This window comes from Protopterus annectens, chromosome 3.part1 (genome assembly GCF_019279795.1).
Source record: "Protopterus annectens isolate FY-2018-M chromosome 3.part1, PAN1.0, whole genome shotgun sequence".
Classification (NCBI taxonomy): Eukaryota; Metazoa; Chordata; order Ceratodontiformes; family Protopteridae; genus Protopterus; species Protopterus annectens.
In genome coordinates this window covers 970,939,483-970,962,232 of record NC_056732.1, presented here as the reverse complement: position 1 = coordinate 970,962,232, position 22,750 = coordinate 970,939,483, and positions in this window count along the sequence as shown.

The following is a 22,750-nucleotide window of genomic DNA, read 5'->3' as shown; positions in this document are numbered from 1 at the left end:
GATATTCTGTCTTAAAATGCCTTTACTTTAAATATATCCTCATATAGATTCTAGCACTTAAATGGTTAATGAAATGTAATGCAAAGAGAAAGCACTGCACAAAAATGAATCATATATTTATTCCCAAAAATAAATAGTGGGACTGTCACATAAAGCTACATTTAAATTCACTGGACACTCAAAATGACCCACATGATATATTTTAGAGCACCCTTATCTAATAAGATATGACTTCCATATTCATCAGGGAATGCATAAGGGTCAAACAACACTAGGCAGCAAGTTCAAAGTTCAGATATCAATTGTTTTTGGAGCTCTAAATATATTATGATTATTCCATTTGGAAGGCTTTCATGAAGTCAATGGTGAAAGTTAATAAAAGCTGTGAGAAGGACTGTTAGAAATTGGGAGTGAGTTATATGACTTTCAAATGGAGCCACATAAAAGATAAACTAGCTGCATTAAAATTGTATCAAATTTAAAAGGGTGTAAATTCTATTTTAACTGACAGAAATAAAAATAAATAAACACATAAATGCACTATATTTACCTTTAAAGTAGATGTGTAATATTTATGAAAATATGTAAAGTGGGGTTTAATTATATCTGCTACTGTAAACAATGTACTTCAAAATTGTTCTAGTATTGAATAGTCTGATGCTTGGAAATTGTTGCAGTAGGTAAAATTATATTTTCCTTTTTTGGACTCTGGCTTGCTCAATCATATTCATTCGCATTGAGCGTGTACCTATTAAAATAAGAAAGGTATGTTCTGAATTTAGACTAAAGATATAGAAAAGTTGTATGAGAAATTTTGCCTGGCAGTCAGAAATATCCATATTTCATGTGCCAGTTACCTTCCCCAGATAGATCAATTTACTAAACAGTGGGAAAATATGATTCAAAGAAAGCTAGGGCAGTAAAGAGAAATGCCATGCTATTACCTTATTAACATATCTCTGTATTGCACTTGCTTAACACTACAATCAACTTGACTGTGGTAGTATTCACCCTGGTTGCTCAAGCATTGCTTTGGAAAAGGCACCCCTCCTATGCGCGCGTGAGCACACACACACACACACACACACACACACACACACACACACACACACACACACACACACACACACACACACACACACACACACAGTCACATGCACATATAACAATTATCATATAATCATACAAGCTCCTCACACATATAAACACACTTGCTTGGGATCAGACTTACTGAAAAACTCAACTATACACCTTCGCCAACCTACCAACACATCTATACACTTATAAATACACACACTCACACACACACACACACACACACACACACACACACACACACACACACACACACACACACACACACACACATCCAGACTATAGTTTTCCTGTCTAATCCTCCTAATATAACCACACAGGCTGGCATACACACACACACACACACACACACACACACACACACACACACACACACACACACACACACACACACACACACACACACACTAACCCATCTTCATTCATGCCACTACAGACACTACCACATGCTTCCACACACATACACCCACTAACAGCACCTCACAACTTTACTGACCTTATCTGCACTTTGATAATATTAATCTTTTTCCTCCAACTGTGGAAATTTAAACCGACAGATAATTTATTAAATTGCTTTTGGATAGTCATTTGAAAAAAAAAATATTTAGCTAAAATTCCATCCCTCATCAGAGATACGAATAAGTTTTATAAAATGGTGAAAAATATGAAATGGGAAGATCATTTTTATCAGATTAGTTTTGATATTAAGTCTTTATATACTAACATCAAGACTAGGTGGAGCCCAGAGGCAGTAGGTAGATTGTTTGGTGAGGGACCATGGACAACTTTTTTGTTAAATTTACTTGACTTTGCTTTGACACATAATTGCTACATTTTTAATAATTAGTTTTTCTTACAAAGGGAAGGAACAGCTATGAGGGCAAATTTTGTCTATGCTATATTTTTATGTCCTATTTTGAGAATGTTTGTATGCACGCTATGTTTTTTTATCAGATCTGTTGTGAAATATCAATGTTACATTGGTGATTTAATTTTCATTTGTAATGGTGATGTAGGGGAATTTGAGGGGCTTATTAGGTCACTTAATAATAATTCGTTTAGGGTGCAGTTCACTGGTGTCACTAATAAGCATATTATCCAGTTCTTGGATATTGAATTGTATGTGAATAGTGACAGTAAAGTACAATATAAACCGTACAGAAAGGTTACCACTGTCAATAATTGTTTGCATGCCAGTAGTTCTCATCCTTCACATTTATTAGATTCCCTTCCATATGGGGAATTTAAGAGGATTTTTGAACATACCTCTGATAGTAATCTGCTTGAACAGGAATTTATGTTAGTTAAAGAGAGATTGTTACAAAGAGGCTATTCAGAAGCCTCTATTGAGAAAGCTAGGAACAGAGTGAAGTGTGGCCTTGATGGTTATGACACCATTATGGGAAATTAAATGTATAGGCCAGTTAAGGATAAGGGCAAGGATGAAGGGGAATGTATATTTTTTTGTGACTAAGTATTCCCCTTTTTTGCTTGCCTTGAAAGGTTTAGTTGATAGCTTGTGGCCTATTGTTTGTTATGATGATGAACTGGAACATTTATTTCTCAAGAAGGTCACTTTTTTCTTATGGTAGGTATGGTAATTTAAGAGAAATTCTCAGTTTTAAAAAACAAGAGACAATTAAGTGATAAGATAGGAATGATAAAAGTGGAAAGTGGAAAGTTTGTATTAGGGTGAAGAATATTTCTGACACTAGTATCAATGACAAAAAGTATATAACTACTGATAGGGGTAGTTTATATTTTGGGTTGTGTCTGTTTCCCTCCTAAATGGTACGTTGGTCAGACTAAGCGTATGATTAAAGCTCGTATTATGGAGCATCTGGGTGACATTAGGAATAAGCAGTTAGATAGTCCTATTGCAGATTATTTCCAAGAGTACATGGGCAACATGATGGAAGTTTATATTTTAGTGTGTTAGCTAAACCAATTACAAAGGGTGGGGGTAATTTTGCACATAAGCTATTAGAGTTGGAAAGTAGATTTATATTAAATTATAGCACTTACACCAAGGGGCCTAAACTTGGATATTAACTTGAATGTTTGAGCTATTGTTTGTAGGGTTTCATTCTTTGTATGCATCGCTATGGGTATGGCTCTTTAAGGGCTGTTTAACTGGTAAATTGTTCACTAATTATTTAATTAAAGATTTGTATAAAACACTGCATGGTGTTGTAAAAATTGTTCCTCTGAAGGCACTTAACCGAGGTACCAGAACGCTATTAAAACTTTAGCAATACTTGGTAACTCCGTCTGTTTATTTATTTATTTATTTTTTACTTACATTTTTTTATTGCTCAGTAGTTTAAATCAGCAGCCACTGGTGTTTCCACAGGAGATCATGTGGCTAATTAGCATTAGCCACTCATTCAGGCTGGATCATTCTCATGCAGTTCAGCCAGCAGTACCACCCTCAGTGCTGGGGCTCCTGCAAGTTGAAAACTTTGATGGAAATGCAGCTTATAATTTGCAAAGTCAAGCTGCAAGGGGGAACAACTTATGTAAAGGCTTCCTATTTGCAGTATGTCTTTCTGAATCTCAGTCACTAAGGGATTGACTAATAATTTTGAAAAGTTAACACTTGCTTCTGGAAGATACACTTGGAAAGGAGCTTCAGACTGTAAACACTTTGAACATTGTATTTTAGACTTAAAAATACAAAAAGTTACACATACCACGGTATATCTTTAACTGAAAGCAGACTGATTTGAGTTTAAATATTAGATAGCTTCTTCTGTCTATTAGCTATCCTTATGAATGCTTAATATTTGCATTCTGGTAAAAGAACTGTACTGGTTAAGCTTTTATGCTTAAGTCAGATTATTTAGTTATTAACGGATTGTGCATTTCACATCAGTACCAAACTATTGGACATCACTCTTTAAATGATGAACACTTTGAGCTAATCACTGCTTTATAGATTTATAAATGCTGGTTTATTTTAAAGGCATGATGTCATTTTGTTAGTTCTGAATAACTGGTAGCGATGTAGCTGATATCTTAAGGACAGAGTTGATGCTGTTCCTATTTACCACCTGTCATTCTAAAAAAAAATGTGCATGTTTATGAGTTAAAAGTAATTATGTTCAAGGTTCAGTTACAATTGACTTTGTATGAAGTTGGTGAGACAGTCACCAGTCTGTTGCTGGGCACTCTTAAGTTTATCTGGACATCAAGGTCTTTGTTGTCACCAACAGTGCAGATAAACCATATACCCTTAAGGCCAATTGCCCTTTGTGGTTTAACAGGTGCCAGTGACAGAAGTTAAATCTCATACCACTGGTTACATTATGCATTTAAATATTGATGGCAGCAATGTGAGAGTTAGAGTGCTGTTAGACAGTTGTCTGACAATGCTGGGTTTATATGCACACTCATCACATATTAATTGGAAGAAACAGCTGAGTTTGTGTCACTTTTATTTACATATTATTTGGTCGACAGTAGTTGCATCATGTAACTTTGTCTATCATGTAGCTTTCACTACCAAAAAAGTATTAAGTACCTTGGCAGCCATAGCACAGGGGTACAGAGTAGTGAACAGCTTTAAAAGACTGTAACATAACATGCACTGCCACATAAAGTACAGGCAGAAGAACGGTGTATTTTTAATCAAACAAAAGTTTTAAAACCTCACATGTTCTGTCACACTTTTTGTGTTTTGTTGTTGATGCAGTTGTGAAGTAGGTGCCGTCTGTGTGACAGTTCAGGGCTCACTAATAACAATGTTCACTCTTAACAACCTTGTCAAACTAAGATTCTTATGAATGAACCTTACTATAACAGTAATTTTGATTTATTTTGGAGCATAATAAGCACGTTCCATATGTTACATACATGTTGTCTTCACATTAATTTGTCACAGGTTTTAAATATTGCCATAACACCAGGAAGAGATTTTGCATTGTTTAAATGTAAGAAGATATGTGGCATTTCTGATGTGTCCCACACGAATTTCACTCTGTTTTAAACAGAGTAATCAACAAATGAGTTGAAAACTATACTGGTTATCTGGCAAAATGACCTCCATTTGTATATGTATATGTATATGTGTATGTCTATGTCTATGTCTATGTGTATGTGTATGTGTATGTGTATGTGTATGTGTATGTGTATGCATATGTATATGTATTGGAGAATATAAAGCTATTCTGTTTTAATAGGGTCTTATAATAATCATCTTCAGTAGGGAGTTTAAGAAACAGTAAAACGTGAACTGTGTTCCCCACAAACAGAATTAAGGGGAATGTGTAGAATGCCCTTCTTTGTTGATGCAAAGATATGTGCAGTCTTAAGTATATTAGCTGCGTGGACCTCCCAATGACCTGCAAGGGATATGCTAAGAATATCACAGGGCTTCTCCTTCCAAATGCTTTACCAGTCTCTTGACAATTTGCTGTAATACACAGAAGAATGTAGTTTTGTTTCCTAGCACATTAAATGACAAAACTACCATCTGTAGGTCTTTTGTGACATAGCCCATTTCCCTGAAGTCCTGCAAGATATAACTTGCACACATATTGCTTGCTGTCAAGACAATGCCAGGTCTAGAGGTCCTGTAATAGATCAGCAGGAAAGGTTTTCACTTCCTGAGCTGCACTGTATTTGTAATGCCCATTGCAATGCTTATAATTTTTCTGAGCACCACCCAAGAGTTCACATGATATTTGTAACACATTTAATCTATATTAATGGTTCCTATGAGGGGACTAGCCCACAGGGTCTCTTGGTCAATATGTATATTTACACATTGGCTAGACAAACCTATGCACACATGTACTATGCAAGCATAGAGCATGCTATATATATATATATATATATATATATATATATGTATATATATATATCATATTTTGTTTTTTGTATGTTGCAAGGGATGTCGGATATGCCTTAGACCATTGGGTGATGACCTTGATATGCAGTCTGCAAACCATACAGAAAATGGCCTATAACACAGCACATGTAGAAATATGAAACAACTTAAAGCATGTATTTCAACTCCTGAAGATCCACTTTCAATGTCTGGGCACTACATGATGGACAATGCAATATAGTTCAGACATACAGTAAGATAGTTGCTGTGACCTTCATACTTCAAATCATTTAACTCTGCAAATAAATGAAGCAGTGGGTCAACGTCATGACAGGGTCTTCCACACCAGTCACAATAGAAAGATAAAAGTAGGGTGGACATACTGAGGAATATGTAGCAGTTGTACTACAGCCAAGACAGAGGTAAGTGCAATACACTGCTGCACTGGCGAAAGGGCAACATCGTAACCACATCATGGGCCATAATACAGGCAAATAACCAACAAAAATATATACACTCTTCTAATGATTGAACCCCAAGTATTTAGTAAGTTGAGTGAATTCAGTCAAAGCACATCAGAAGTTCTGTGTTGAGCAGACATCAGAAGTACAACAGAGGTGAGAAGTGGCGGAAGGAGCTATAACCACAGTTTCAATCTCTTTCCTGTGAATTAATTAATTTGAATAGTCATAAAAATTTTGTATGTGAAAAAAAATACTTCAAAGTGTTTAAGTTTAGTGGCATAGAAATCACACATACCTTATTGAATGTTTTCTCCAAGGGTTTTACTTCCATTCCTATTATCAGGCCTAGAGAAATGTCAAGCTGAATTTCAATATGGACAGTAATTCAGGTGAGTATGTTAACAAATTTAAAAGGCATGGCATTGTTAGTTCGCCGTTGCATCCAATATTACTTGCCTTTGAGAAAACTATGTGAGATGGGGATAAGAAAGTTATTTAATGACTTACAGACAAATATGGTTTTCAATTTAACTAAGCAAAATTGAGGCATTATTAACAGACTGATATGTAATAAAAGACACTATGGTTCAGCACTCTTCTAGCACAATGTCTGATCTTAACAATGCTTAGAAAGATCATTCTAAGCTCCCAAGAAACATGTCTGGTGCTAGGCTATAAAAGCTGACAGCACTTGCCAGTAAATAACAGCAGTAGAACATGAAATGAGTGCATTTCAGTTCTATTTCTCCCTACAATATACAACAATACAGCTACTCAAAACATATTTAGGAAGCAACTTCTTCCTTAGACAGGGAATATGTAAGGACATCTCTTGCTGTCCATTTAGCAGCACTGCTTTACTGTGTCTCAAATCAGACATAATACTTTACATTTTTTGTTTTGCTTTATTCTTTCTGTAAGCAGTAGTACATGAAGGAGATAAATCTCCATGCACTACAAAAAATTATGATTGGATCAGCAATAATAACTTAATATAGATGCCAAGATACACCTCTCGAGTTTTGCTCTCAAGGAAAATTTCTTGGTACCTGTGTCTCAAAAAACATAATAAGCAGGTTACAATTGGAAACCTGACCATAATTCTCTATAATATTAAGGATTATGATCAGGTCACCAATTGTAAAGAGCACAGTATGTATTTGAAACATGGACACCAAGAAAGTCACCTTGAAAGAGAAGTTTGAGAAGTGAAGCTCAGCATCTCTATCAAGAGCACATTATTTTCATTATAATCAAAGATCCGATATTTCTTTGTAGTGCATGTAGATTATCATTCCCCTGTCCTACTAGTTAGCTAAAACAATGACTAAAAAGGTCATGCAGAAAAAACAATCAGTTAAAAACACAAAAAGAAAACTCTAGCAAAGCTAGACTTTTCACTGTGTGAGACCTTAAACCTCTTGTATTAGAGGCAACATGGGACATATGCAAATTCCCCTTTAAGGATATCAGGTCCTTCAACTAAATGGCAATTTTGAATGTCCATGTCTTTTTCTTTTAAGTCTATTTATGGACAGTTTCAGGCCATAGTGGGGTTTGGCTTTATTGGCCTGAAATTGTCCAAAAATAGACTTAAAAGAAAAAGTCATAGGGCCAGATTCAGGAAGGCTTACACGGAGTTCAAGAGTAGTGTAAGCCTCCATGTAAGCCTCCCGATTCAGGAACAGCCCAAATCTCAGTGTAAGAGACAGCTAACACGTCTCTTACACGGACTGGGCGTGGAAATGCTCAATACCTCATTTGCAGCTCAAAGATATGCAAATGAGGTATCTGAGCTATCCAAGAAGCAGAAACCAGTCCGTGTAACAGACGTGTTAGCTGCAGAAATGTACTCAGCTGACAACTGAGTACATTTCTGCAAAATTAAAAACGGAGCTATGTCAGCTCCAAATAAAGGGTGCATTTGTTTCATTAAGCATGCCAATGGCCAAATATGTGGCCATTGGCATGAAAAACTGTTGCAAAAATATGTTATATAACTTTTTTTTTTCACGGGATTTTGAGGTTTAACTGCAGCGCACACCCGCGCAAACGGGGTGCGCTACCTAAAACTAAAAACCGAAGCTTATAAGCATACTACATACTACATACACATACTACATTAAATTAAATACAGTTATGTTTTACATACCTTTTTTTTTTTTAGGATGGGTGTGACGCCTTCCTGGTTTTGCCTTGTGGGGTTTCTTTTTTCCCACTGTGTGTGTATTTTGTTTTTTTTTTTCCCCTCTCTCTCTCTCTCTCTCCCTCTCCACTAGAACAATTGATTTGGTTTGAATGGCTTACAGCATGGCTTTTGTAGGTGACACACATGATCAGGTGATGGGCTCTGCACCAATCAGTGTGCAACAGTTGCTAACTGCGTGCACCCTTCTGTGTAGTGATTCATTTAACCACTGTCATGGCAACTCAGTACTATAAATTGCTGACTCATGTGGGCGTTGCCCCTTCACCTTTCCAGTATGGAGGACATCCTTCCTGTATGTGTGTAGCAGTGTTACAGACAGCAGGTTGCAGTACCTCTTACAGCAGGACTTGCAGACAGAGGCCAACTACACAATCGTACGAGGTTCCAGACCGACAGACAGAGTGAGTTGTGTTATGTGCATTGTATATTGCTGGTCTTGCAGTGTTTGTGTGTACATAGTAGTTTAGGATGGAATGCAGTCTGTTTGCATAGCTGTCAACTGTGGGCCTATCCACATGGTGGCCAGTGGATTGTCTGTTTACTTTTGACTGTGCACCACACAGATCTTGCCCTAGATATATCTCCGGCAATCTGTCTTTTGCTTGCTATCAGTACATGGCTACATCCATTTGTGTTCCTTAAGTCTTATTCCTGCATAAAGGTATGTTGCAAAAAATCCTGTAACACCAGCAATTTGCAGGGTGTATAACAGCAATATTGTGAGTATGGCCCTGTGTTTCTGCCTCTGTCCTCTACATATATGGCTGACTTTGTCCTGCTGAGATACAGTTAGGGGTTGTTCGGTAATGGCCTATCATTATTTACTGCTAGCATTCCTGCTATCATCCCAGTCATATCGTGGACTCCCACAACATTTGTTGGTCAGGGTCCATACATGTGACAGATACATAGACATTACCACAGGTAATAAATGTCCCCCTAGGCCTTGACTACAGGGTGTAACTGGAGGTTTCTGAACTACAACTGTTATTGTTTATTGTTACTTATCTTGACGGCAAATCCTTTGTCTACAGTTGTACAAATTGAAGGGCTTGGCCTGGACAGCATAGTATGTTATATGTCCGCACTATCTGCATCTACTGTTTTGTGTGGGCTTTGCATTCCTCACTGATTACATAAGTCCAAATCCATGTGCTGTAAGTAATGGCATACATTATTGTAAAATGCACAAATAAAGGTTGTCTGTGTATACATGTCTGTGTGTCTTCTCATGTCCTTTGAATTGTGAGTGGGTATATGTGTAATATAAGTATTCCCTTTGTGGGATAGGTTGCCATACTACACATATCACAGATACCAGTTACAGGACTTGTGGCTGAGGGATATACTTTGCACCCAGTACGTCCACACTACTTCTACAAATGTATGGCTACTAATACCTTTTGTCTGTGTATATGTGTATATACCTCATATATCTTATATATATATATATATATATATATATATATATATATATATATATATGTATACCTGAACATACTTGTCAATTTATAGATGTGTGTGCATATCTGTACCATTGTAGTATCCACATTGTACATTTCCTACAGTAGACTGACTTTTCTGCATATGTTACAGATATTGCCCTGGCATGTACAGGTGACTTGGATTACTGTTGGAGCATTGTAGCTGTGTTGTTGAGGGTCCTGACGTCATGTACAGCATGTGCTGGATAGTGAATTGCGCAGGATATCCATTATGGCTGGGGGGTTACATAGCAGTAATTACCAGTTGTTCCTCATTCGTGCCCCCACACCCATTAACTGTGCTTATGGTCTGTATACACATGTCTATCTGTATAAATATATATACATATATATATATATATATATATATATATATATATATATATATATATATATATATATATGGATTCACTTCATAACATTGAAATATCAAAATACTGAAACTCAAAATACTGAAACCAAAATACTGAAAGCTCAAAATACTGAATACTCAAAATACTGAAACTCAAAATACTGAAACACATATTATGCATAAACTCAGCTTAAACAACATAAATCATAACAATTTCTACCAAATATATGCAGGGCAAGCCCCTGCACCCCTATGTGGGGCTGCACCCCCACACCCCCTGCTAATTAAATATATCAACTCCAAGATTGCACATAGTGTAGTTAAGACCACCATGGATGGTCTTAGGATTGAAGTCAGTATATTTGGTAGAAATTGTTATGATTTATGTTGTTTAAGCTCCATCAAACTACTGTTTTCAGTATTTTGAGTTTCACTATTGCTTATTTGAGCTTTCAGTATTTTGGTCTTCAGTATTATGAAGTTTTGTCATTTTCAGTATTTTGAAGTTTCAGTGTTATGAAGTGAATCCATATATATATATATATATATATATATATCTGCATGATTACATATGTGAAACCCCCATATATAGAGAGATAGATATAGACATTGATATAGATATATATATGTATATGCATATATCTATGGTATTTATATATATATATATATATATATATATATATATATATATATATATATATATTTATATATAGATATATACACTGGACATATTTATCTTTCTAAGTATGAGTGCTGTTATATGCTTATTTGTGAGTCATACATACACATATGTATACCTATAGCTGTCTATCTGTCTACATTTACAGACATATATCTGTCCATATGTCCATGCATGTTCAGCTTATATGTTTGTCTGTACCTTATTCTCTTGGCAATTAACATGGATGGTCTTAGGATTGAAGTCAGTCACTCGTGCTGACACGTTCGTGTTTCAGACTTTTCATCTCCATCAAACTACTGCTTATCTATGCTTACTACTGCTTATTTGTGCTTACACCTGCTTACTAGTGCCTTATTCATTATGATGCTGACACTTCACATGTGCATTTAATGCAGTACTACTGTTCAAGTATAAATGTCATTTAGTAGGTTATACAGCAAAACAATGTTGATATACAAATTTCACATGGAAAATAGAATGTGCTGCAGTGGGACTCATACCGGGAATGCATGCACGTTAGGTGGATGCTCTGCCTACTACACCATTGTAATGGCATACATTATTGTAAAATGCACAAATAAAGGTTGTCTGTGTATACATGTCTGTGTGTCTTCTCATGTCCTTTGAATTGTGAGTGGGTATATGTGTAATATAAGTATTCCCTTTGTGGGATAGGTTGCCATACTACACATATCACAGATACCAGTTACAGGACTTGTGGCTGAGGGATATACTTTGCACCCAGTACGTCCACACTACTTCTACAAATGTATGGCTACTAATACCTTTTGTCTGTGTATATGTGTATATACCTCATATATCTTATATATATATATATATATATATATATATATATATATATATATATATATGTATACCTGAACATACTTGTCAATTTATAGATGTGTGTGCATATCTGTACCATTGTAGTATCCACATTGTACATTTCCTACAGTAGACTGACTTTTCTGCATATGTTACAGATATTGCCCTGGCATGTACAGGTGACTTGGATTACTGTTGGAGCATTGTAGCTGTGTTGTTGAGGGTCCTGACGTCATGTACAGCATGTGCTGGATAGTGAATTGCGCAGGATATCCATTATGGCTGGGGGGTTACATAGCAGTAATTACCAGTTGTTCCTCATTCGTGCCCCCACACCCATTAACTGTGCTTATGGTCTGTTATGTTGTACTGAGTGGATCAGGAGTTTGTTCACATGTGCAAATACTATACACATGTCTATCTGTATAAATATATATACATATATATATATATATATATATATATATATATATATATATGGATTCACTTCATAACATTGAAATATCAAAATACTGAAACTCAAAATACTGAAACCAAAATACTGAAAGCTCAAAATACTGAATACTCAAAATACTGAAACTCAAAAGCTCGGAAAACACATCTTATGCATAAACTCAAAACAGAACAATTATGCAGGGGCAAACCCCACTGCACTACACCCCCTGCTAATTAATAAACTCAAGATTGCACAGTGCAGTTAAGTGCAATCTTGGAGATATATATAATTAGCATAGAAATTGTTATGATTTATGTTGTTTAAGCAGTTTACTTATATGTGTTTTCAGTATTTTGAATTTCAGTATTTTGAGTATTCAGTATTTTGAGCTTTCAGTATTTTGGTCTTCAGTATTATGAAGTTTTGTCATTTTCAGTATTTTGAAGTTTCAGTGTTATGAAGTGAATCCATATATATATCTGCATGATTACATATGTGAAACCCCCATATATAGAGAGATAGATATAGACATTGATATAGATATATATATGTATATGCATATATCTATGGTATTTATATATATATATATATATATATATATATATATATATTTATATATAGATATATACACTGGACATATTTATCTTTCTAAGTATGAGTGCTGTTATATGCTTAATTGTGAGTCATACATACACATATGTATACCTATAGCTGTCTATCTGTCTACATTTACAGATATATATCTGTCCATATGTCCATGCATGTTCAGCTTATATGTTTGTCTGTACCTTATTCTCTTGGCAATTAACATGGATGGTCTTAGGATTGAAGTCAGTCATTCGTGCTGACACGTTCGTGTTTCAGACTTTTCATCTCCATCAAACTACTGCTTATCTATGCTTACTACTGCTTATTTGTGCTTACACCTGCTTACTAGTGCCTTATTCATTATGATGCTGACACTTCACATGTGCATTTAATGCAGTACTACTGTTCAAGTATAAATGTCATTTAGTAGGTTATACAGCAAAACAATGTTGATATACAAATTTCACATGGAAAATAGAATGTGCTGCAGTGGGACTCATACCGGGAATGCATGCACGTTAGGTGGATGCTCTGCCCACTACACCATTGCTGTTCTGCTTCATTTGCATATTTCTACCTTAATGTCATACCCATGCTCCCTTTCCCCCAGCCCCCGAGCTCCACGTACACAGCATCCATCCATTCTCCAGTTGCTAGCTCTGCCATACTACACCTCAACACATTTCCCTCTCTGCACGTCTCGGTACTCCTCCATTTTACTGTCTCAATGCAACCTTCTGCAGGCTCTTCATCCGTTTAGTCCATGTACATTTGAGCCTTCTCCTGATCCTCCTCCGATACTGGTGGAAACATCTTTTTGACTGACAAAATCTGGTTCGTCCTGCCAGGGATGGACCTATTGTTGTGTCACAAATAGACTTTGCTGGTCTACACTGTTTCTCCCACTTGTAGCATCCTGCCAGGGGTTTGAGAAGCAGTGGTTTGCCCACACACCAGACCAGCCTCATCTCCCGGTTCTGCGGATGAAGCATCCCCCACAGCGTGCCCCGTTTTTCATTCCTCTCTTCAGTATTATACCAGACTACTGTTCTCACAGTATGTTTGGAAAGGCATAGTTCATTGATACACATATACTGCTCAGAATACTGTGATTGAGCAATGTGCACATGTTTGCTGGTATTAATCTACATACTTACATACATTTCCTATACTGTTGACTGACTGTGCTGGATGATATGTTTGTGATAACAGCAGCTGACTGTATATCTGCCATGGCTTCGTGGTAACTCACTTGGACTATAGTGTGCAGGGTGGGTGGGGGGAACCTGGAAGTGCTGATTATTTTGTTACTGGTCACGACGAGAGCTGTTGGCTACAGAGTGCATAAAGCACTGTGGGAAAAGTGTAGGCGGGTATGCGCTGGTGTGGCCGAGGCTCAGACTTGCTGACCTCCGGTTACAGCTTCTTACACTGGGTTGACCTCCACATTGTTTAACCAGTGTGAGCATTGTTTACTGCCAGCCAAACATGTGTAATCCCGCTTGCTGCTACATACCCCCATGCTACTTCATTAACATGTCAGTATTGTACATGTTTAAGTCAGGTGTACATGTCAGGTATGACTGTTGACGAAGGTCAGTGTAAGGTGAAGTGGGATTCCAGGGTAGCATTTCTGGGTATGTTACACTCAGGTATTCGGGTTAGCTTTAGTTATGCCATACCTGTGTTGTAGAGTAGATGTGAATAGTGAAGGTGTAGGTAGGTAGGTAGGTGGAGGAGGGGACATTTTAGCTATATAGTAGGCCTTTGGACTGATTGGTGGGGGAGCAGTATTGCAGGTTTGCAGGACATTGGGATTTGTGTGCGAGGCAGGACAGGAGGTGTTGGTGTCATTAGTTAGTGTCTGGGTATGGAGTGTCTCTTGGGGGTGTGGCCTTCACCAGGTGGTGAGCAGATGGTGATCCAAGTGTGCTTGAGGTTTCCATTCATGTATTATTTACATGTGTCATGTGGGACAGCTGCGGTAATACACATGGGTTGGGGGTTCCAGATTCTGCCAATATAGTTGTGTGGAGGGTGTCACCTACTTGTGACTGTGAACATTGCTAGTAATAAAACAGAAGTCGATAGGGAAGTAGTGTCATTGGGCCACACAGAGGTGCTGATAGTAGGGGACATGTCTAGGGATGTGCAGGAAGGCTGATGAGAAGGTCCACAGCAGACCATTTTTTCTACAGTGACAGCTGTTTATATACACTGCATTTGGGGGTAGGTATGGACACTCACACCCCTGGGTGAAGGAGGAGGAGAGCAATAATACCTTGTGATGCCAATCAGTTTGGCTTACATGCCTACAGTGGGGTGTTGTGACCATGTGTTCTTTGGTGTCATTTAGTAGGTTTGCAACAACACATCTGGTTATACCATCCTTTGCCATGTAAACTAGACTTTGCTGCAGTGGGACTCATACCGGGCGTGGCTGCTCATTAGGCGTCAGCTCTGCCCAATGCACACCATTACTTACATCCCTGGGGCAGTCCAAATAGAACCACTTCAGCCAACACCTGTACACCTAGCCCATTAATTTCATACCCATAGTTCCTGCCCCGCACCTACTCTTCAGCACACTTCCTTAGTCCGGGTGCAGGTCGGGTCTAAACACACTATTACACACTGCCCACTCTTCACTTCTTGGGACCCATCACGTACATAGTCTTGCCCCATGGGTCATCAGGCTTCCCAACCATGTAGTCTGGGAACATGCATTCCCTGACGTAGGTTATCTGTGTAATGGCTGGAAACCCTAATAGCCACAAAATTTTTGGGTTATCCCGCAAGGGACATTCTTGTCTTTGTTTCAAGATTAGACTTGGTAGGTCTCTCCCACTTGTAGTATCCTGCTGTAGTCTAGGAAAGAGTGGTTTGTTTACTTTTATTGTGTGTTTGTATGTTTCACCTGTCTAGCTGGGGGGGGGGGGGTTGATGCTACGTGTTACACGTTTGTTGATTAAGCTCCTCACCCCTATTGGCATGGAATGTGAACATATGTAATTGTTAACTGCTGTATCATATCATAGCTATATATCTATGTATATTTACACACACACATACACACATATATATATATATATATATATATATATATATATATATAGATAGATAATAAATATATATATATATATATATATATATATATATATATATATATATATATATATATACACACACACACACACACACACACACACACACACGCACACACACACACACACACATATATATATATATATATAAATATATATATATATATATATATATATACATATACACACACACACACATATAAAACAACATGTGGATGTATGGGTGTCTGCATATGTATATATCTATATGTGGGTATTTATATATATTTCTGTCTATGTATGTATACATTTGTACTACAGAGAGGGAGAGGCATATCTCCATGTAGTTATGGGTATATATACACACACATACCTGTAGATATTTCATAGGTTCATAGGTTCATGCTAGGCTATCTGCCCTAGGGCATTTATAAGCCTAGCCAGAGTGTGTTTGGCTTTCGCCACCTATTTTAAATTAATTTTGCTATGCCCTTTTTCGAGGTTAGTATATTGTGCCTCTGTCTAACAGTGACACAGAAGGGATAACTGGGGTAAACCTACGATCTTCCATCCACTCATCCAGATTCCTCTTGAAGAGAGTCAATGAGGGACTCTACCTAACCTGGACTGGGATTTTATTCCAGAGTGAAGGGAGCCTCTGGGTTATGAATCTGTCCCTCAAACATGTCCTATTTATTTCAGTGCTGAGGTTCAATTCTCTCGAGAACGTAGCTCGATGGGATTTGGATTTTCTGAGGTGCAGCATGTCCATTAATTCCAGGTTGGACATGGCTTTATACGTCAGGCACAGATCGCCTCTGAGCAGGCGGTATGCCACTGAGTAGAGCTGGAGTTTCTTTAACTGGGCAGCATATGGCATCTTTCTGAGCCCTTTGATCCTCTTGGTGAGGTACTTTTGTTGTCTTTCCAGTTGCTGCAGGTGTCTGGTAAGGTACATCTCAAAAGGGGTATTGTACTCAATTATGGGCCTGATGAGGGATGAGTAAAGAGGCACGATGACCTCCCCTGATCTAGATGTGAATCCCTTCATGATTAGCTGGGCTATATAAAATGTTTTTCTAACTACTGTGGCCACGTGGTTGTCAGATGAGAGATTGCTATCAACTTGGGTCCCCAGGTCCCTAATTACTTCTTCTGTACTTAATTGATTACCACCTATGTGGTAATTTGTGGGCACTTTGTTTTTGCCAAAGGGGATGACTATACACTTTTTGGCGTTTAGCTTGAGGCCATGGCTCTGGCACTAGTTGTCTGTTTCTATGAGGCCCTTTTGGAGGATGCTTGTGTCAGCTGGAGAGTTGATTATTGCGCCCAGTTTGCAGTCATCTGCAAACTTGGTCAGCCACAGTCCTTCTGTGTTGGCCTGTACCTCCGAAAAATATATACCGAACAAGAGAGGTCCCAGGACTGAGCCTTGTTGGACGCCACTTGTAACTGGTTTGGAGTCTGACATGGCTCCAGCAATTCTAACCATGTGGGTTCTGTCCTTGAGCCAGTTTGCAACCCATCTAGTGACATAGGGGTTTATATTTAAGCTGGTGAGCTTATCTATAATGCCCAAGTGGGGTATTGTATTGAAGGCTTTTGTGAGGTCCAGGTAGGCTGTGTGGACCACCTTCCCCTCGTCAATGGCCTTGGTGACTGTTTCAAAGAAATCCACCAGGTTTAAGAGGCAGGATCTGCCCTTAACAAAGTCGAACTGGGTAGGATCCAGTGTCTGTAGGCCCTCAGTGTCTTTATTTATGAGGTCCATGATGATCCTTTCCATAGCTTTGCAGACCAAGCTAGTCAGGCTTATGGGTCAATAGTTTCCAGGATCCATTGAGGCACCACCTTTGTGGAGAGGGACCACTGTTGCTGTACGCCACTCTTTGGGTACATATCCTGCAGTAAGGCTGAGATTGAACAGTAGTTTTATGTTTGGGTTTAGCTCTTCTTGGAGTTCATGTAGGATGCAGCCCGAGACTCTGTCTAGTCCCATTGATGCTGTGTTTTTTGCTTTGGAGAGGGCAGCTCTTACCTGAGCATCTGAGATGTCAGGGGGGGCAGCACTCTGCTGGGATAGATATTTGCCCTTTTGGCGGGGGGGGGGGAGTTTGTGCTGAACCTGTCAGCTAGGATGTTGGCAATGTCTGTGGGTTCGGTGTATTTTTTGTAATTTTGGACTAATTCTGAGTGTATCTGGGAATTCCCACCCAGGTTCCTAACATAACTAAAGAAAGCCTTATAATTATCCTTAGTGTCCTGTGCAATTTTTCTCTCGAAGCTGGCCATAGACGATTTTATGAGTGTCCGTAGTTTTTTGCTAATACTGATCAGAGATGCCTTCCCTTTTTGGGATTTTGCTCTATCATGTAGTAGCTTCCTCCTTCTATTGTATAGTTTGTTTATGGCTGGGGTCCACAAGACAGGATGTCTGCCTTTGGAGGATTGGGTCTTGGTTTTATTTGGGATTGTATGATCCATGCATTCCTGAAGGTGTTCATAGAATGCGTTTATAAAGGATTCTGTGGTCTGGGCCATATTTTCCACAGGCCCGGGGGCTTTGAAGGATTCCACCTCAGTTTTGAGGAGTGTGAAATTTGCTTTAGAGAAGTTTTTCACTGTGGTTTTCTGGGCAGGGGGTGGGGCCGGGCTGTGAATATCCGGTAAGATTAGTTTATGGTCTGATCTTACCAGTGAGGGATACACTTCTGGTCTGGAGCATAGAGTCCCCATGTTGGTGATGATCAGGTCCAGTATGTTTTCCCCTCTTGTGGGAGTGGTAACAAGTTGTTCCATAGCATTTGAGTTTATAAATTCTAGGAACCTTTGGGCTAGGGTGTTGGAGCTAGAGTAATGCTCCCAGTCTATGTTTGGGTAGTTGAAGTCACCCAATATAATGGTGTTTGGAGAGACCTTCATATTTTCCAGTGTTCTCAGGAAGGCCGAGTGGGGTTCCTGGGTTTGGGAGGGTGGTCTGTAGCAGGCTATAAACTGGAAGGCAGTTTTACCCACTGTTAGTTGCACATGGATAGTCTCTGATGCTTTGTGCTGTGCCACCAACCTGGAGGTGTGGGTATCTTTGACGAATATTGATACTCCCCCTCCTTTTATGGTTCGGTCCAAGTTTTGGGACAGAAAAGCATGGTATGAGGTATAACCTGGTAGTGCTGGGGTGCTCTTGGGAGCCTTGAACCAGGTTTCTGTTACTACACAGATATCGATGTTCTCCATGCTAAGGAGAGTTTCGAGTGCATGCATCTTGAGGTTTAGACTTCTGGCGTTGAGTAGCATTACTCTTAGTTTCTTATCCCTTGTGATACCTATGGGGGTGGGTTTGTCTTTTGAGCCTTGCCTAAAAAAGGCACTATGGGGGTAGCAAGAGCCTTTGCCAATATCCGAAAGCCCAGGGGTGACAGGTGCAAGCCGTCCCTAGCGAAGCATCGTGGCTTGTCGAGCATGTCATCCCAGGGTGACAGGCAATGGATCCCCTTTGAATGACACCAATACTTAAGCCAATTGTTGAAATTGATCATCTTGTCTTCATATTGTGGCATCATTCTTGGTGAGGGTAAGATGCTACTCAAGGTCAGGGTCATACCAGCCTGGGCTACATGCTCAGAGAGCTCCTCTATGTCTCTTTTCATGTAGTCCAGGGAGGTACTTCTCTGGTCATTCACACCAGCATGGACAATGACTGAGTCATATTTGTACTTGCCTTGGAGTGACCTGAGTGCTTGTGTTATGTGGCGGATCCTAGCGCCCGACAAGCAGCTCACCCTGACCTTCTCCTTGTTCAGCCTGGTGAGCGGGACGTCAGTGTGCCTGACGATAGTCACCTATTATAAGTGTATCAGGTGTGTTGTTTAGCCTTAAGGGCTGTGACTGTTCGGCACACTGGCTTTGTGAGCTATGTGTTGCACGTGTTTTGCTTTGGGGTAGCGGTTGCTTGGGTGTCTGCTTAGGAGGTCTCTGCTGCTTAGGCAGATTTTTATTTAGAGCCTCTGAGTATGTTTTTGTGTGTTTATGTGTTTGGTTTGCTGTCATGGTAGGTCTATGTGAGACTGGAATTGTAGTGAATGTGGTTTCCTTCTCCTCCTGACTGGTTACACCAGTACTGAGTTGAGAGAGCTTAGCCTCCAGTTTGGCTATATGGTTGCATCTCTCACATGTGTTGGAATTTGTTGGGAGGAGGAGAGGGTTGTCTGTGTACATGAGGCAGTTGTAACATTGCCTCAAGATTCCCAGATTCACCAGCTGGACCAGAGAGGAGATTGACAACTGACCTTTGGACATGCTAGAATAGTATTGGGAATTCCTTTATAATTGAAAAAAGGGCCAATGGGGAGCAAGGTACTCAAGGGGAGTTTGTGATGGTGTAGTGCTTTTAATTTTTTAGTGCTGACTTAGTGAGCAAGTGCCAGGTAACTTAAATGCAATGTGTTACAGGTAAGTTAAATGCAAAAAACAACAAACAGTAACTTTCTTTCAAGTGAAACAAGGAAATAAGTACAGTAAGCAATGCAGATATCACTAGGGATCCACAGAAGCACTGAAAAGCTGCATTTTAGGTGGAATTAGCATTTCAGGGAAATAACAAGCAAACAAACAACAAGCGTAGAAACAAAGCTAGATTCAGCAAGCCTGAATCTAGTCTATGCTACAGCAAACAAGGTGTACCAATTTCAGTAAGAAACAGTTCAAATATGCAGGCACTATAAGCCTTTAACCAGAAATTCTCAGCTCAGAAGGGCAGAGTCCAGTCTCTCCTCCCACAAGAGTGCAGACCACAAACCTTCTTAATGTAAAATAACTGGCCTGAAGCCCAAGTGCTTAAACCAGAACTAATACACTTTTAGAATAACAGACACTGAGCCCTCAATCAGCAGTTCCCAACTTAGAAGGATGTAAGCTACCTGTTCTGCCATCACAGTGCAGGCCACAAACCTTCCTAATGTAAAACAACTGGTCTGAAGCCCAAGTGCTTAATCCAAAAGACTTAGAATGATAGCTACACTTTAATCAAGTTACTACCAAGCAGTAATAAATACAATTGAATACTTTAAAGAATGCCTGGATTAGTGCTCAAGTTATACAAACAAAGCTAGATTCAGCAGGCCTGGATCTAATCTATGCTACAGCAAACAAGGTGTACCAATTTCAGTAAGAAGCAGTTCAAATATGCAGGCACTATAAGCCTTTAACCAGAAATTCCCAGCTCAGAAGGGCAGAGTCCAGCCTTTCCTCCCACAAGAGTGCAGACCTCGAACCCTCTTAATGTAAAATAACTGGCCTGAAGCCCAAGTGCTTAAACCAGATTTAATACACTTTTAGAATAACAGACACTGAGCCCTCAATCAGCATTTCCCAACTTAGAATGATGTAAGCTACCTGCTCTGCCACTACAGTGCAGACCACAAACCTTCTTAATGTAAAACAACTGGTCTGAAGCCCAAGTGCTTAAACTAAAAGGCTTAGAATAAGTTACACCAAGCAGTAATAAATACAATGGAGTACTTTTAAGATGACACAAAAGCAAAATAAAGTAGGAAGAAACACAAATACAGTAAAAGCAGATACATTTTTTTTTCTTTATTTAAGTGGAAAGAGAGAAAGGAAAGAGAAAAAGGAGTAGCATAATCTAAGTTGATTGGCCTTCTCAAATGTTCTCCCTGTACTGGGTAGAATGAGGTAATGACATTAGACTGGGAGGCGGGTCCCAAATCAAATTTACACTAGGGGCGGGCAACTGCAAAGCCACCAACTATAAAAACACTATACCAACAGGGAGGGAGGATGGGAAACAAACTGCAGAAATGTTTCTCACAGCTGAAAAGCAGCAGTGAGCCTTTAAATGAAAGTTTTAAACAGCTAAAGGAGCCTCTAGAAAAAAGAGTTTAACTGCAACAAGTTATCAGAAACAAACAGCCCAACAGATGCTTAATAAAAGTGAACAATTTCCAGTTAATATCTCACACACAGTGAAACTAGCTAGAAAAATACACAGTACACAAAGTGCTATAAATAACAAAGAAATAAAGAACAAAATAAACAAAAAACAGGATACTTAATGTTATATATTATAGGTCCGAGTATCCTCAGTGTCTTTCCTTCGATCAGCTCAGTGTGAAATAGCAGAACACTCACAACAGAACTTCTTAGGTAACAGAAAGTTGAAACCTGAGACAGCTTTTAAGAAAGAAATCTCAAAAGAACCAATGAGTTGCTTAGTCTAAGCTGTAGTCCAGGTGACCTCAGTCAGCCAATGACCTTAAACAATTCTCTCTCACTGAAATGCCTGATGGCTATTTAGCTACATATCCTGTCATGTTGCCTGTTATTGCTGGGTAATGTTTTGTGTGCATACCAGCCAACCTTGTGTGCCACCCAGGGTTGAGATGGTGGCTGTGTGTGTGCAGTGGGTGCAGGGAAGCGGAACTGTGGGTAATGAATGTATGGGTTGGGGATGGCCTTGGTTGAATGGGCCTGTACTGCTCAGGCGGCCTAGTAGGTGGGGGAGAGGGGGATGTGATGTCAACATGTGGAACATGACCAAGGGCTAATTTAAATCCCTATTTCAATGACACACATACATTACATTGAGCTTGGTAGTGTTTTGCAGGGTGGATGTGTTTGTCTGGGCAGGGGGTATGCCAATTCATATGTGACATATATTGTTTGGGGCCTGTCAAGGCCTT